The sequence below is a fragment of the Kogia breviceps genome, chromosome 5 (assembly GCF_026419965.1).
Source record: "Kogia breviceps isolate mKogBre1 chromosome 5, mKogBre1 haplotype 1, whole genome shotgun sequence".
Classification (NCBI taxonomy): domain Eukaryota; kingdom Metazoa; phylum Chordata; class Mammalia; order Artiodactyla; family Physeteridae; genus Kogia; species Kogia breviceps.
This window is the reverse complement of record NC_081314.1, coordinates 147,600,142-147,615,582: the sequence shown is the minus strand read 5'-3', so window position 1 is coordinate 147,615,582 and position 15,441 is coordinate 147,600,142. Positions and strand designations below refer to the sequence as shown.

The window sequence follows — 15,441 nt, the reverse complement described above, 5'->3', positions numbered from 1 at the left end:
CACGCGTGACGCCGCTCTACAAAGTACCTTCGCACGAGATGTTCTCTGGTCCCCACCGGCCGCTGGGGGAGCGACGAGGAGAAGGGGGCCGCCACCGAGAGGCATGAAGCCACCTCCCGGGAGCCACTCAAGCCCGGGGCCCATCCCGCAGCTCGCACGGGGGGGGGTGGGGGGGGGCGGTCACCTGCCACGTGTTTGCACCGCGGGCCTTAACAAGCAGGGGACGGCGTCGCTTATGCTACGGCCGCAGCGCACGGTGAGACGCACGGACAAAGCCGTGGCGGGCTGGATGTCAAAACGGGAAAATAAAGTGGACGTGAGGAAACGTCTAGGCACCTAGAAGGGTGTTGTCCTTTCACGTAGCGCTGGTGTGAGTGGGAACAGGCGCGCCCTCGTTGGGGCTCAGTCGGCCACAGGGGTCGTTCGTCTCTGGCCGCGAGGACCCTGGCTCAGCGGCCCCCCGGGAGGACTGGCCCTCGGGAAGCCGCGCGGGGAAGAGCCGCGCGGGGTGCCCGCCGGACCTCGGCAGGGAAACGGAACCGCTTTGGTGCCGCCGGCAGCGCTGGCTGCGGGCGCCGCTGTCCGCACAGCGGAGTCGGGCACGGCCCTCGCGGTCTTCCCCCAGGGACGGGGCGGATGGCAAAGGTCAGCAGTGCGACCCGAACCAAGGAAAGCGGGCCGCAAAGACAGCCTGTGCGACGTGGTGCACGCGCGGGTGTGTGTGAGCGTGTGTGCGCGTGCACGTGTGAGCACGTGTGTGCGTTCCGACTCGGACTCGGGATGGGGAAGGCCTCCTGGTGAAGCGAGAGGTGCGGCGCGCCTCGGGGGAGAAGCCGGGCCCAGGTCGGGGGGCATCGAGGACCAGGAAGAGGAGGAAGCATCGGTGGGGCGTCACCACGGGGGCTGGAGCCAGGGAGTGACGGGGACAGTACCGGGGCTACCGAAACAGAATCTCGACGCACCCTAGGGAAGGAATCTGGTGGGAGGAGAACTGGAGGCCTGCGGGTCTTTGGGGGCACTGGAGCAGCCCACGTGTGGCCTGTCTCGGGGGGAATCAGGGAGGTTCCACGAGGGACAGTGGGGGTTTCGGGGAGAGACCCGGAGGAAGGGGGTCACGGCGGGGCAGGGGCCTGGCTTGGACACCAGCGCGGTGACCTCACTGCAGGAGACGGGGAGAGGGTGGGGGTGTTTCACAGCTGTGAGTGGACAGGGGAGGCCTGCTGAGATCAGGCACCTGGGCTGAGGACACACAGCCTGCGGGGAAACCTGCGGGCCTGGGGTCTAGGGCTCGGAGCTGCGAGGACAGCAAGCTGGGGTCACGGCCTCGCAGGTAATTAAAATAACAAGGAGCGATGGGAGGCCCCTGGCAGACACCACCTCAGGCAGAGCCCCCCAAATAACACCATTCCAGACGCTTAACGGTCTTTCCCTTCACATTTAGTTTCCTTTTAAAAAATATTTATTTATTTATTTAATTTATTTCGGCTGCACCGGGTCTCAGTTGCGGCACGCGGGATCTTTAGTTGCTGCGCGCAGACTCCTTGGTTGCGGCCTCCACGCGGGGATCAGTTCCCCAACCAGGGATCGAACCCAGGCCCCCTGCACCGGGAGCGCAGAGTTTTAGCCACTGGACCACCAGGGAAGTCCCGACATTTATTTTCCAGTTTTGAAATCGGACATGCTAAAATAAAATGTATTAACCACCTTAAAAAAACACGCCCTTTCACTTTCACTGGCATACACTGCACGCTGCACGTGTATGGTAGTTTTCCAGCTATCAGAAACGTCATTTGAAGAAAACTGTTTGGATGGTGGCTTAGTCTCCAGTTCTAAAAAAGCAGACAGCACCTCAGTTGTACGGATGACAGAGAAGTTGACGGGAAGTTAAGTTCATTGAAGACAAAATCTGAGACAGGTTTTGCAGTTGTGTCCCAAACTAGTTAAACCGCTTGATAAAGATGTGCACTGGGAGGGAGGGGCCCCCGGCTTTAAGCTCCCCGGACACCACAACTGTCTTCCACCAGGCAGTTGTGGGCCAGGATAAAATCTACCCCAAGGTAGCTTAGTCACTTCAGTATACTCGAACCTACGGCATTCCTTAACTTTCATTATTGTTTATTCATCAGGATTGGTATCGATTCACCTTAGCAATCTCTTCAAGCTCAGAGTTTTGTTTTGGGATCATTTTCCTTCTTTGTCAATGATGTCTTCAGAAGTCTCCTTTTATGAGTCCAGAAAATTAACCTAGAACGGTTCCAGATCAGTCCCACTCCTGGGCTCCTGACAGAAGCAGGCAGAACTCCTGAAGGCAGAACCTGTCCGGGGAGATGTGCTCCAGGGAATCTGCAGACAAAGTCCTCCTGAATACAAGATCACAGTCCAAGTTACAAGGCCCACGAGAAACTGGCTTCAGGGAGCGAGAGGCAGCATGACAAACAGTGGGATTCAACCCCCAAGACATTTAGACTTCGGTATTATTTGGGGTGCTATTATTACTTTGGCATTATTCTTTGCAGCATATAGAATAATATGCTTAGAGATAAGAAAGGAAATGGAAATACGTGCAGAGAAAAGAACACCAAGCAAGAGAAGAGGTGGGTTTGGAAAGAACCACAGAGAACGTTCGAGAATGAAAACGATCATCACCGAAAGGAACAGTTTAACGAGCAGGTTAAGCAGCAGATTAGACAGAGATGAAGATGGAGCTGGAAAACTGGAAAGGAAAGCTGAGGAAATCACCCAGAATGTGGCAAAAAAGAAAAAAAAAAAAGACTAAAAGGTAGACATGAACAAGAGTTGAAGAGGCTTGGAAGATGGTGTGAGAAAGTCAAGCATAAGGTAGAAGCAAAATTCAACAAAAGAATGACTGAAATTTTTCCAGAATTACTGAGAGACACAAAACTTTATCCTCAGGAAGCACATTGACTCCAAAGCCGGAAAATAAGAAGAAATCCACTCCAGAGATGCCGCCATGAAATTGAAGACGATTGGATGTCAAAGGGACCACAAACACAGCAGAGAGGAAACATTACTGATGCAGGAAGGACAGCGGAACTGACAGCGGGTCCCTGAGACAGGAGGAGGTGACAGGGTGTAATCCACGTCTCAGAGAAGGCCAGTCAGTGCCACACAGACCATGTCCTCTGCCCACGAGGCTTCTGAGGTGAAGTCAAGAGTAAATATATAACCTAAAATCCCAGTGCATTTAGAAAATAAAAGTACCTCTGTATCACTCATGGGTCACAGAAGAATAATAAAGGAGTTTTAAATGCTCAAAAACTCAAATACTGAGCAATGACATTACTGCACACCAAAATATACAGGACACAGGACAGCGGAACCAGGAAGGAAGGTTATAGCCTTAAATGCTTATGATAGACATAAAGTCTGAAAATTAAGAAACTCTGCTTAGAAAAAATAAAAAAGTTAAGCTTTCAACTCAATAACCTGTAAAGGGAACCCCAGGAAAGAAAAAAAAAAAAAAAAAAAACCCAGAGAGTGTAGAAAGATACGATTACAACGAAAGGATAAATTAATGACACAGGAACCGAAGATGTGTTGGACCAGATCTATAAAACTGAAAGTCAGCTCTTGGCGAATGCCAGTGAAACAGAGAAGCCTCTGCTGAGATGAATCAAGAAAAAAGAAAAGCAAAGACATTTTAGGAATGAAAGGGGGAGCTTAACGTCAGATACAGTAGAGATTTTAAAATTAAGAAAATATTATGACTTTTGTACCAAGAAACTGACAACGTAACTGACACGGACACTGGGGTAGACAGGTCTAAGGGGACCCCCATGGTTCACACCCCTGTGTAACCCGCACCCTTGAGGGTGGGCTGGACCTAGTGACTGGCTTCCAACAAAAGGTGGACAAGAAAAGTAGCGGAAGGCGGCATCCGAGACGTGGTTTACGGCGCTGAGACTGCGTCCAGCTGGCGCTCTCCCGCCCTCCCTCTCCCCCTCCCACTCTCACTCTGACGAACAAGGTGCCAGGCTGGGGAGCCCTCAGAACAACCGGCAACGACCTGCATCCTGACAGAGACATGAATGAACCTGAAGAGGGCTCCTTGCCCCGTGGCGCCTTCGGATAAGACTGCAGCCCCAGGCGACACCTTGGTCGCTGCCTGTGAGGGACCCCGGGCCTGAGGACCCAGCTAAGCTGAGCCTGGATTCCTGGACCACAGAAACGGTGAGCCGGTTAGTGTTGCTGACAGCCAGTAAGTGTTGGGGTCATTTGTTATATAGCAACAGATAACTCATGCAGATCACTCCCTAGAAAATAATACCAAATCTTATTTTTAAAAGGCCGGAAAAGCTGAACAGATCTGTACTATTAAAGCAATCGACCAGGATGTAAAAGTCTGTCTGCACGAAAACCAGGCCCAGACCAAGAAATTATGTAAGAGACGCATAACCTCAGCCTCACATAAGCTCTTCTGTACCACAGAAAAGGAGGCAATACTGTCCACTCGTATGATGAGACCGGTATAAGCCAGCACCAAACCCAGACAAGACGGGGGCCGTGTAATAAAGGACAATTCCAAGCCATGCACACTTCTAAACAAAGGGGCAACAAATTCTATACAAAATATTAGCGAACCAAACCTGGTAATGCAATACAAAATAATATATCATGGCCGAGATGGGACATTTCCAGAAAAGCAAGAAAATCTACTCATGTACTTCACCAAATCAACCTATCAAAGGAGAAAATCTTATACGACCAGCTTAATACATGCAGAAAAAGTCTTCGATAAAACATTTTCAGTCAAATATTTGTATAAACAAGATAACTTTCTTAACCGGAAAGGGGGCATCTAAAGAAAAATAAGCATTCTCTCTCTCTCTCTCTCTCTCTCTCTCTCTCTCTCTCTCTCTTGCTTGTTTACAATTTCATTATTGTAAACACGGAACATAACCCAAGGAGATAAGCAACGCACTGTGGCCCCTCCCCGCCGCGCCCTCCCACCCCTTATAGGAAGTCTTGAGTCTCCTCCCAGTGCGTCCTCACTTCAATACAAGACATTTGAAGAGGCGCTCTTACCGCCCCCCCCGCCCCCCACCCCCGTGCCTTACGCTTCGCCCTAACCCCGGCCTCGCCCCCAGCAGTGTCCCCGGGGCCGTTCGTAAGCAGTGCTGCTGGGGACACCTTGCCCGTACTGGGGGCGCCCAGACGTCCCGGGGACCCCGTGCCGGGGGCGCCTAGAGGTGCAGCCCCCTGTGCACACACGGCCCCCCGGCTCACACCCGCACCTGCGCTCCACTGACGCACGGCCGTGCCCGCGCCCGGCCCACGCACTCTCTCTACATCCTGGCTCCCCGGGTGCGGCACGTCGGCATCTCACTGTGGCTTTATTTTTGCGCCTCTCTGCTGACCCGTGAAGGTAAGCCTTGAATCTCTTCCCCTCTTATCTCCTTCCACCTGTTTGCTCCTTTGTTCCCAGGAGGTGCCATAGGAAGATTCTGAACTAAGCGGCCTCCGTGTTTGTACCGTGTTTGTACCAACACCAAACGGGAAAACTGAGCAGCATTTTCCTGAACATCAGGAACAGCACAAAAACGCCCCATCACACTTCCGTTCAATACGGTCCTGACGGCCCTGTGGCCCAGGCGGTAACACAGGATGGAAAACTATTAAAGGCACAAGGAAGGAACGAAGCCATCACCATTCCCTGTCTACGCAGAAAATCCCCGAAATCGACAGGTAAATTATAAGAAATAGAGATCGGCAAGGGGACTGGATATAAAATTAATATCCAAAATCAACTGCATTTCTGTTCAACACCAGCAAGAGTTAGACATTTTTTCTAATTAAAAAAATAAATTTTAAGAATACCACTTATGAAAGTAACAAAAATAATAAGGACACCTGGGAATAAATTTAACCACAGAGTCTAAGAGAGTATACTTATAGTATATACAGGGCCTTATTAAAAGCCATTTAAGAAGATCTACATTAGTCGAGACACACCTCGTTTACAGCAGGAAGTCTTAATACCATAAAATAGAAATTCCCCTCAACTGATCTACGGAATTGGTGCAATTTCTATCTAAATCCTGACAAAGTTTTTCGTGAAACTTGACAAGCTGATTTTAACACAGAAAAACAAAGAGCAAGAATAGCCAGGCGCCCTAGAGAACCCAGGTGGCAGGGGGGCGGTAGTGGGGGAGGGTGTCCAGACAGCAACGGGGGGCAGGTGCCACTCACGCAGACACACGGACCGGCAGGACAGAGAAGCCAACCGGGGAGACCGGACGCACGGCCGCAGTGGCACCGACAGGTCAGCAGGGAAAGAGGACTGACCGGCTGAGGCTGGTGTCGCGACCACTGTTCTCCACACGGGGACAGAGCTCCCTACTCGTCACCACAGAGTCCACTCCCGAGGGACTAAGGGCTTCAGCGTGGAAAAGCAAACGTTACAACTTCTACGAGAAAACCCAGGCGAACACACGAGTGACCCCAGGGCTGGGAAAGACTTCTCAGCGACACTCGAAAGGCCACAGAAGAAAAGATGGATAACCTCCACGTTGAATTAAGAATTTCTATTGATCAAAATAAAGTAAAAAGACAAGACACGGCCAGGAAAGGTACCTGATGAACTCATTACAACAAAGGATCACTATCCTGAGACAAAAGGAAACGTATCATATAGAATTATATGTAAGGAACACGCATGAAAAAGTTATCACCTAACAACAGGAAAATGGGTGAAGGAATTCACGGGGGAGGAAACACGTCTACAAGTAAATATAGGGAGAGTATCAACTCCATCTACCGGGCAACACAAATCAAGGCCACAATCGGACAGGAACACTCTGCATCCGATCGATTTGCAAACATTAATGACGATACCACGTGCTGTGGAGTAGCACAGGAGTAGCACGTTGGACCCACAGGCCCGCTTACACCCTTAGTCTGAGTCTCCCATCACTCTGGGAAACAGCCCAGTGTAAACACCACTGTGTAAATTTTAACCTGCCTGGACTTGCCCGCCCAGTGGTCCCATTCTACACGCGTAACAAGAGGCGTGGACACAGAACATGCCATCAAAACAGAGCACGATGAGGAGTGCCTTCTGGTAAAAGTCCCGATGCATTTTGTGAAGATTACTTCATCTTTACATGGACCTCAGGAGGGCCTCCTGCATATGCACTTGGAGACGCACGGAGTTCCTCTGTTCCCAGACTGACGCCTCTCTGGGTACCATCTTCTCTTTTCCTCTACCCAGCATCACGTAACCCCATCCCGTTTCCAGCAGCCATGGTGGAGATAAGAAAGACAGTTCTTTTGGTTTTCATCTGTACATAAGGTCTTGGGTTTCTGTTACTCTCGTTTTGCTTCTCTTGCATGCATTTTGAAAGTGCCCATTTAGTCCTCATTTAATTGGCTCACTTACTTTATTTTGAAAATTAAACAAATATTGTAGACCAGAGGTTGAAAAAATAGTGGCCCAGAGGCTAAATTCAGGCAGGAACATTTTTTTCGTTTGCCTGCAGCTTGTTAAAAATAAATAATTGCATAGAAAGATCTCGATTTTTGTCTTGTCTCAGCAGATCAAAGAGCTAGCGACTTTGGTCCCGTACCTGCCTGGCGTGTCTCCTAGGGGTCCGTGGCTGGGGGTCAGAGGCTGGGGGTCAGAGGCTGGGGGTCAGGCAAGGCACATCCGAGAGAAGAGACGTACAGTCATTGCTCATCGGCTCGGCCACCCCTGCCTGGCCCTTGTTAGATCTGTGTCTACAGCTTTCACATATAGCTTTGTTTACCAAAGTAGTAGAACCATTTATGCCCAATAACTCATTAAAATTTAAAGAAGTGCCAGGTACAAAGCAGTGGGGACCCCAGGAAAACACCCTGTTGGCTTGGAGCTAGAACCGGACCGCAGGCCACCGAGGCATCTTCTAACAAATGTTCTAGAACTGAAGTTACGGTAGTTGGTACCTCGATTTAGGAAGCTGAAAATAGCTGTCGTGTGCGCTAACACACGTGTGCTCTGACCTCTGTCCCCCGTCTAGAAGCACTCTGCTCCCTTTCATCGCCGGACACTCACTTTTGTGTATCAGCTCACCACTAGTTATAGCAAAGGAGCCCAAATAACAGCTCAAGGGGACCTGCCAGGCTGCAGGGCTCTTCCTAAAACTAAACCAAAACACCGCCGGGGACCAAGGGGCTATTCACGGTTTGGGATTATTTTGACTGTTGTGATTATTTATTTCTACTTTTGTGGATTCCAAGTCACTAAACTTTGTCTCTGGGGCTGTCAGGGTGCTTTGACACTCAGACTCCCCCCGGGAGAGAACCTGCCGCCGGGGGTTGGGGGGGTGCCTGCCGTACCTGGCTGCCCGAAGGGCGGGGCCCAAGGACCCCAGGCTGACTTTCTCAGAGCCACATCCTCCCAGGCCTCCCCGCTCCCTGTCCCCTCACTCAGGGGTCGGATCACCCCCTCCAGCCCCTCCCTTCAGCCCCCACAGCGTTCCCCACCGCCGAACCTCCTGCACGTCCCATCTTGGCGTCCTCCTCACGCGGAACCCAGACAGGTGACGCCTTCATCTAACAATCTGACTTGTCTTATTTTGGCAAAACTCACTCCTAGCAAAAGCCATATTTTGGAAGGTTTACCAATTGATTAATTTCTCTCTGAACATAAGGACGATGTGTATCTTCATTCATTCGCTCAATCAATCACTCCAGTTAGCCTGGGACGATGGTCTAATGAGAAATCAATGTCTGAAAAGCATAAGCCAATCATCAGCACATTCTTTATGTTAAGAGTCAATAGGCAGCTCTTCACTTTACTGCTACTGAGCGGAAAATGAAAAGCTGAGCACAGATGAATCTGCATAAATGGAGTTTCTTTCTTCCCCAGGCAACATCATTTCTAGCGTGTACCTGTTTCTATCGTCTTCAGTGGGGGTTTCCGGACCCCAGTCCACCAGGTCTCGCCTCCTACAAGCGGAAAGGTTTTTTTAAATGAATACTTCTGTGAAGCCAGTCACTGAGTTTCTGCTTCAAAAATGCAGATTTTCATAGATTGAGTTTTCTGAGCACCGCGTTGGTCTGGATTCAATGAGACCTCGTTGGAAATCTAGATGCACCACTCGCCAGCCGAGGGACTGTGGCCAAGCTCTCCCACCCGGTTCCTCCAGATGTGTAACGGGGCAATACCCTGTCCTCACAGAAACAACATAAGGAGCCCATAAGATGCCTCGTGGAGAGGCAGTAATTGGAGCTGTTGTCATCAGACTAGACGCGAAGCAGGGACACACCGAACGTCAGCATATAAAGTTTTCAGGTCAGCAAACCGGGTGATGAAGAGAAAAAGAGCCCCCGTTGCCGGAGCTCTGGCATTCAGTCCCCCACCCCACGCCCGCCTCCAGCGATGCAGCCAGCGGGGCTCACAGGCCCCGTGAGAGCAGGCCGGGTAAAGGTGTTCCTCACTGCAGCGTCTCCCTGCTGCTCACGGGAGAACTCACTACCATCCCTCTTATCGCCGCTTGCATTCCCCACCCACTTTCAGAGGGAACTGAGAAGGGCCACATCAATGATGCATGGCCTCCCAGGGCCACCTGAGGACAGGCCTCTCGGCTGCTGGCAGGCAGCTCCCACCGAGAGCGCCCAGCTTCAGCTTCGGTGTTTAGTCCTGCGTGATGCAAAGCACTCCCGCCTGGAAGAGGACTTCTGCCTGTCACATACTGAAGGATACAGTTTCTTTCAACACTAATATTTAAAATGTATCCTATCTGTGACCTTCTGGCTGCACTTGCGGAAAGACCTGGCGAATTACGGCGCAGCGTCCAGGGCCAAAGGCTCCAGCCCTGCAGCGGGGACTTGGGCCAACTTTCCCCGGGCATCTGCCCCTCCGCCGCCAAAGGGAAACACAGATGCCGCCCCCAGATGATCCGCGTTTCGGTTTCTAGCACTTTGCTCCACGAAGATAATCAGGACGTGGTGAATTCTTCTAAATAACTACGTGAGAGACTGTCCCAGGCTGAACCACCCATGGGTTTGCCTAAAATCCAGCATTTTGAAATTAGTAATTTAGGATTAGTTTAAGATTATCACGAAGTGGTTTCAGAAACAACAGATTAAGTCAGAGTCATTTCGCTTTACAATGTGAATCAACTCATTTAAAACCTCAAGCATTCCTTGGTTAACCAAAAGTAAAATCCATGAAATTTCCAAGCAATTGTTTTACAAAATTCAGTCTCATCTGACGGTAACATACATTTCTCAATGAGAAGACTGAATAACTAAAGATCTTGTGTCATACAGTCAAATCATTAAGAAAGGGACAGGCAAATGTAGCCAACTGTATCCAGTGCTTTGCTCTATAAACATCAATCTGCCACAACTTGTGACAGTGAAACATTAGACTTTCTGATGAGGCCCAAGAGAGGGAAGAAAAAGATGGAAGCAGAAGCCACTGCTTTTGCCCCAGGTGGACTTTGACGGGGTCAGGGGCTAACTGCTAACAGCGAGGGGCCGCCACTGATCTCCACTGAAGCCCCCTCTCGTGTCTCCCACGCTAGGTCAGGCTGAAAGCCAGGGGAAGATGTGTGTTTTGGGGGTCCAATGCGATTGGACACGTTGACCACACCCTCCCCTCCACCCCGCCCCGGAAAACCCAGTAAACTGGCTCTTCTCAAACATAATTTCTGTTTCTCATTTTCCTTGTTTATATTGATTTCAACATTTCCCTCCTACCTCTGATTTGACCAGAGATAAAAGTGTTTCCAGACTTTTAGCAGACAGACGGGGCTGAGAAGGTGGGAGTCCACGGATCTTATTTAAATTCAGGCCACGCCGATTTGCGACCCAACCTTCAGGGGGTAACCAAACCTCTGGGTTTTCTCAGACCACTCTTTTCCAAGGTGGAAGTGCCATCAGAGGTGTCACACGTAAAGGGCTATAACCCTGTGTATTAGGACCCACGCTAGTTAACGTGGGACGCTGGAGTAAACATGGACAGACCAGATCACTTCGGTGGATGCGCTTTTTCTAACTTCCAAAATAGACACAACTGCTTTCAGTTTGCTTCCCTGGCCCTGGCACCTAGACGTGAAACATCAGCCTGCAGGCCCAGGCGTGGCAGCATCCTCCCAGGAGGCGGCTTCTAGAGTCCACACCCTGGCAATGCAAGTGTCCCTGCTGCACCTCCCTTCACCTCCCACGGCAGGGGCTTTAACCCCGCTCCCGCACGTTCTCCAGGCCGCTGCCCAGCCTCAGCCCTCTTGGCAGACATGCCTCCGCAGGCCCCACGCAGGTGTGGTGAGCGGCGTACCCCGGCCAACGCAGCCAGTCTGTGTGCCTGTGAAGCGTGGTTCAGAGCACCTAGGCCTGCCCCTCGCAAGGCCGAGAGGAGGCCCGCGCCTGCTGAACCTCAGCCATGTGTGTGGGCCTTCCGAATGTCAATCACGTGTGTGTGTGGATGTCAATCACGTGCAGCACCTTTTTTTAAACAACGCAATCACCAAGATTCCCTCAGAGTGGCTGAGAAAGGGATACAGAAGAGAGTTGTAACAGGCCAACTCTGCAACTTTGAGGGAGAGGAGGGTGGAGTCAGGATGATCCGGAAAAGGGGGAGGAAAAGCAGTAAAGGAAATGATCAAATTAGAGAATGTTCAGAATCTCACTGAGATCCCTTATGAAGCTGTTAAACGGAGAAAAGGTTGATTAGCAGTCCCTAAATGAGTACAGTCAGCCTGCAGAGCTGTAATCTAGACCACGCAGGGGATCCCTCCGGCTTAGTCCAACATCCCCGGGCCCCTCAGCACACAGCCATCGCCAGGCCACCACACCCCGCTCGGGGTTTGGGATCTCTGGGTGGTTTCCACCCTTAATATGGGTGGCAGTTCTCATTCCAGTCTATCTCAGGGCCAACGGCCCACCTCATTTTTCCTTCTCATGAGATCATATTTCCTATGAAAAGGAACCTAACTGCTCTAATATTCTCTTAGAGGAGACTGTATATAATGTGCTTTAAAAAAAGGTCGGGGTGGGGGGGTGGTTCCCTGGTTAAGAATCCGTCTGCCAGCGCAGGGGACACGGGTTCGAGCCCTGGTCCGGGAAGATCCCACATGCCGCGGAGCAACTAAGTCCATGCGCCACAACTACTGAGCCTGCGCTCTAGAGCCCGCCAACCACAACTACTGAGCCCGCCAGCCACAACTACTGAAGCCCGCACCTAGAGCCGGTGCTCTGCAACAAGAGAAGCCACCGCAGTGAGAAGGCCGTGCACCGCAATGAAGACCCAACACAGCCACACACACACAAAAAAAAAGTTGGAAGAAAGAAAGGGAAGCTGCACAATATTTTCAAGGTACCTTCAACCGCTAGCCATCCTCCCTTCCTGACACCCTCGGGCAGGATCAACCGACCTGGGCGCTCTGGGCGGCCCTGGGGGTGGCGGTGGTTCTCCTCCCAAATGGCTCTTGGATTACTGACCGAGCCCATCACCTGACTGGAACCGTGGAAATTCACAGTCGGCCTTTGGTCCAAGCGCCAAAGTCAAATGTGAGCACTCAGCACCCACCGCTGCTGCGCGTCCACACCTGCAGCCCCCCCTCCCGGCCGAGCAAGAAGTGAAACTAACCCCCGGCCGCAGAGCGCAGGGTCCCCAGCGCCCAGAAACCGGGCGGGGGGCAGGTCGCGTCCGCGGGGAGCAGAGGGGCCCGAGAAACGCCGCGGGGAGAGGGGCGGGGGTGTCGTGCCCTCGCCCAGCCGGGCCGCCCGCCCCTCCTGGGGTGCCCCGGGCCTGGCCGCACGCCAGCCCGGACCGGCGCGCCCGGCTGCAGCGCCGCAGGCGGGCCTGCGGGGACGGGGAGGGGGACGGGGCCTGGGCCTGGCCGGACGAGGCCCCGGGGAGGCCGGGAGGGGACCCGGGGCCCCCGTCCCGGTCCTCCCGCAGGCCCCGCGCCGGGCGGAGCGCAGCCGGCCCACTGCGGCGCGGGGCCCGGGTCGGGGCGACCTGGGGCGGCGGTGGAGGCAGCCCCGACCTCGGGCGGCGGGCCGGGCGGGGGGCCGGCCTGGGGGCAGCGCCGCTCACCTGCAGCCGCCGCCACCTGCTCGTCGCGCTCGGCCCCGGCGTCGCCTCCGGGCCGCTCCGGCCGCTGCGCTCGGGCCCTGGGCGCGCCCGGCCCTGCGTCGGGCCTCAGCGAGTGCGGCGCCCGCCGCCCCCGGCCCCCATCCCGCCCCGCCCGGCCCGCCGCCCTCCGCCCTCGGCCGCGCCGCCCCGCCACTTCCTGTGCGCGGCGATCCCACAGTTCCGCCGGCGCGCGGGGCGGCGGGGACACGCGGGGAGGGGACACGGGACGTGCGGGGGGGACACCGCGGGGAGACGTGCCGGGGACGCGGGAGTACAGGGCCACGGCGGGGAGGGAATACGGGTGGGGGGACCCAAGGGGGGATAAGCCAAGCGGACAAGGGGACGGGGAGGTGCAGGGGGACACGGGGCACGGGGGGAGACGGGGGGACACCGCGGTGGGCGGCCTGGGGGGGCGCCGGCTGGGAAGGGACGGGCCCGTGTCCAGTAACGGACGCGCCTGCAGCACCCGGAGGGCTTGGGGCCGGCGGGACACTTGGGGTGCGGGACAGCGAGGTCGGAGGGGGGCCGGATTCGGGGTGGAGGGAGGGGATCCGTCGGGGGCACAGCTGGTCCCCGGGCTAGGGGAACCGCACGGTGGGCCGGCGTACGTGGCGTTGCGGGGGGGGGGCGCGGGGGAGGCAGTACCACGGACAGTGCGGACCTCCTGGACTGCCCCCATCTCCCAGGGGCCCGCTGCGCGCACTGGGGGCGTTTCCAAGCATGAGACTCCCCCCAGGCCACGGTTACCGCCGTGGGGCGGGGCGGGGGTTCGCGGGGTTCGCGTGGGAAACGTCCTGGGAGCCGCTGGTCCGCGCGAGGTCGTGTTTCAGACTCAAGCAAAGCGCCCTTTGACTTCTTTACAGTTGGCCCTCGGCTGGAAACGTTGTATCCGTATTTGACCCTGGAGGAAGCCTCCCCGAATTGGGGTCGGGGGAGGCGGTCGCCCGGAACCGGCCTCGCGAGCCCCACCCGTCGCCCGCGGTCCCTGACGCCGTCCTCTCCTGGAAGAAGGGCTGCCTGCGCCCCCTGCCAGGCACCGGGCCTGAGGGAGCGTCCAGCCAGGGCTGTCCGGCGCTGCGCTGTACACAAGGGTGGAGGGTCACCTCCAGCCTGCTCTCCCTGCTCCGAACCTCCGTGTGGCCTGGCCCCTGCGCGGGTCCTCAGGTCCAACGCGGACCTCCCGAGCTTGGAGGAGCTTCCTTCGAAAACTAGGTACAATACCAGGTGCTGTTGCTGTCTGCTGTGCCTTATTTTAAGCCACGTCGAATTATTTCAGAAAACACCCCGACTAAAACATACCTGCACCTGATCTACTCACCATCCCCTCATCCTTGAAAAAGAAAGTACGGTTGGCAATGTTCATGTAGATTTCACATTGTCAAGCCTTGCGCCGGCACTGCTACTTCAGTCGTGGATCCTAGAGATAAATCCCCACACGCATCTGCAGATGTGTGTACAGGAGGTTCGGGCACAGCATATATTTATGGGAAAAAGCAAAAACAAAAACAACCCTGAAGCAACCAACAAGACACCTTGTTAAATAAACTCTGGAATATTCATTTAATAATTTTTTATTTTAAAACATTAAACATTGTAATTCTATCCATGCTGATGGTACATAACCCCTAAGATTAAGTAAAAGTAAAAAATAGGGCTTCCCTGGTGGCGCAGTGGTTGAGAGTCTGCCTGTCGATGCAGGGGACACAGGTTCATGCCCCGGTCCGGGAAGATCCCACATACCATGGACCAGTTGGGCCCGTGAGCCATGGCTGCTGAGCCTGCGCGTCCAGAGCCTGTGCTCTGCAACGGGAGAGGCCGCAACAGTGAGAGGCCCGCATACCGCAAAAAAAAAAAAAAAAAAAAAGTAAAAAATAAAGAGAAGATGCAGAGCAATGGGTATCCACCGATCCCTTTTCTGTATCAAAAAGCAATATACGCACATACACGTCCAGAAAACTTCTGGAAGGATAAACATGAGACTGTCATTGGCTGGGCTGGGGTGAGGAAACTTTATTGTATGCTAAGTGGTAAAGTTTAAATGCATCACACCCACACATTTTATAATTACTTTTTAAAAAAACTAATTAAAATGCACCTCATCATTTAGGCATTCGATGGCCCCTTAATAGTTACTTTGAGCTCTGAGATCAGCTCAGACCGTGTTTGTCTCAACAGCATAAATTGTCAGCAATCTAACCTACATTCATTGTGAGTCTATGATCACTCAGACCTCAGCTGAGCAGGAATTTGCCTCTGGAAAATCTCCCCTGAACATATGAACAGAGCAGACATATGAGGGGAACTTGGAAGTCAGCCAAGCAAGCCCTTAGCTCCTGACCAGGCCCTGTGCAGTGCAC

At 53.6% G+C, this 15,441-nt stretch overlaps 1 protein-coding gene across 4 annotated transcripts in view; it reads right to left on the bottom strand.

Moving 5' to 3' along the window:
* Window positions 1–13,160, bottom strand: part of AGPAT3 (1-acylglycerol-3-phosphate O-acyltransferase 3) — a 95,889-nt gene extending 82,729 nt beyond the window's left edge. For 2 of the 4 annotated variants that reach the window (XR_010840884.1, XM_067035214.1), the window contains exon 1: window positions 13,046–13,160. The gene's annotated coding sequence lies outside the window, so the exon portion shown is untranslated. Of the gene's footprint in view, window positions 1–8,889; window positions 8,947–12,323; window positions 12,461–13,045 lie in introns of those variants that run through there. The other 2 variants (XM_059064805.2, XM_067035215.1) reach the window with 2 other exon arrangements.
* Between the last annotated feature and the right edge of the window lie 2,281 nt (window positions 13,161–15,441).